A 2,268-nucleotide genomic window follows, 5' to 3' on the forward strand; every position below is an offset into this window, starting at 1 on the left:
GACATAGTCGGGAAACACATGAGAGCTGGAACTCAGGTCTAGGAATTCCAGCTGAGCATGGAGAAGAAGAAATGGAGAGCAAGAGAGACAGGGATGGGCAAGATCAAGCCATGCCAGCATCCAAAGCACAATCAGGACCGCTCTCCACAAGGTAGCTGTTCAGATGGAGTTTGCGGCAAACAGGGAAGCTTATTATTGGAGCAGCTTGGGGTTCTCTTGAGGACCCCAATTCAGGAAACCCTAATCCATGCTAGGATGGGGAGGTTCTTTTCCTTCTGCTCCAGACATTCTCCAAGTGTGTCCTGAGACAACGCACTACCAATTCCAGGTGTCGAATGAGAACTTTACTAGGAGCAAGAAGGGCCTTAAGAAAGAAGTGAGTCTACAGTCATGTTATCTAGAGGGCCCAGGTCTCTAGAGCTGAGCCTTTGCCGGGGGCTCTTAGGGAGATCATTTATAAAAGCAAATATTTCAGTTGTATCTATGCTACACTCATCATTATAAATCTGCGATAAGTTTCGCTTTTGTGTTTCCTGACAACTAAGGGCTGCAAGGTTTTCATTTTCTAATGAAAGAAAACATGGACATTTATCTGCAGAGACAAACACTGAAGCATAAATAATTTCAGGAGTGAATGTATTTGTGGATTATCAGCATAATGGACAATACTTTTAGTTACAGGTTTCCAAGACACAGTGCTATTCAAACAGATTCTCATATTAACCTTCTTTAGAGCCCAGGGCACAGCTTTACATCTTTATTAACTCAGGGAGGGCTTTGACGAAGAAAAGAGACTGAGATAATGAGGCCAGGCTTGTTTGTTTTTTGATTACCTACATTCCTAAGGTATCTAGGACCTAAAGAATCTCAAAGAATGCATCGATTATTTTTCTATTAGATTGACTTTCTTAAATATCAGATGTTTCAAGTGAGCTGATACCAGATCTTAGTTAATCTGTGCCTGAATTCCGTAAGTACCAATAATGCATCACTAGTAGCAGAGCAGAAGTTATGCATAGCTCTGGAACTCACACATAAAATGCGAGGGAGAAGCTGGGACCACCCTAGATCCATTGTAATGAGAACCATCAGTGCAAGGCAGACTTCTTAAATTTCAGTACAGACATTAGAGAAGGAAGCAAAACGTATGTAGTGGAGAAAAATAAACATTTCAAGAGCTAAGCAGCATATGCCTTTCCTCTCCGATTTAGACCAAAAATCACCTCCCTTCAGAGCCAGAAGGACAAACGAAGCAGCCAAGGATTGAAAATAAAATAACCCATATGGAGCGAAGGAAAAGAAGAGTTAAAAGAAGGTCACATACCACATGTGTTGGTCACAGTGTCACAACTTGTTCCAGGGCAGCTTAATGTACTCTTCCTTGGTTGCCTGCTCACTGAGCTGGAGGTTTTGTTTGATATGTGACTTCTAATTGACTGGCTATTTTTCATTAACATTCTGCACAGTTTTGATTCAATAGGTAATTAGTACTGTGAAAGATTGGATTTTAATGATGAGATGAAGAGTCCATCATTTCAATAAGGGTATTTGTGTTCTCCAAAGCCTGCGTGTAGCTGACCCAGGGCAGAAGACGCTGCTGGTTGTAACCCTGCCTTCCTTCCAGGTTGAAGATAGGCTGTTTTGAGGGAAGAGGAGCTCTTTTTCACCCTGGGGGCGTGAATCTTGATAAACTGAAGTTGGTCAAGGTAATTCTATTCTGTTTGCCAGTGATTGGCTCAGATACAAGCTCGTTTTCTAATCAGCATTATTGAGATATATTTTATGGATAAGAAAATGCAGGAATTTTAAGTTTGCAGTTTGGTAAGACTGACAAATGTAAACAATTGCAGCCACTCCCATATTCATGATAGAAAACATCTTCCTCACCCTTGGAAAGTCGCCTACTGTCTTTTGTAATCAGTTCCCAGCCACCTATTTCTGGAAACCACTGTCTTGCTTTATGTCACTACAGGTTAGCCCTTTTACATTTTTCATATAAATGGAATTGTAGGTGCCTGCATGGGCCCTGGCTCACTCACTGGCCTGCGGGATGCCTTGGCAATGGGAAATCAGTTATCAAAATTGACTCCAGAAGAGAGAACCTAACAGAACAGTAACAATGGAAGAAACTGGGAACATTATCAAACAGCTATCATCCTGCAAAACTCCAGGCTCAGATGGTGTTACAGGTTAAAAAAAAAAAAGAAAAAAAAGGCCCTTCATGAAAAAGAAACATCTTTTTTTTTTTTTTTTGAAACAGAGTTTTGC

This window comes from Mandrillus leucophaeus, unplaced genomic scaffold (assembly GCF_000951045.1).
Source record: "Mandrillus leucophaeus isolate KB7577 unplaced genomic scaffold, Mleu.le_1.0 Scaffold453, whole genome shotgun sequence".
NCBI classification, from domain to species: domain Eukaryota; kingdom Metazoa; phylum Chordata; class Mammalia; order Primates; family Cercopithecidae; genus Mandrillus; species Mandrillus leucophaeus.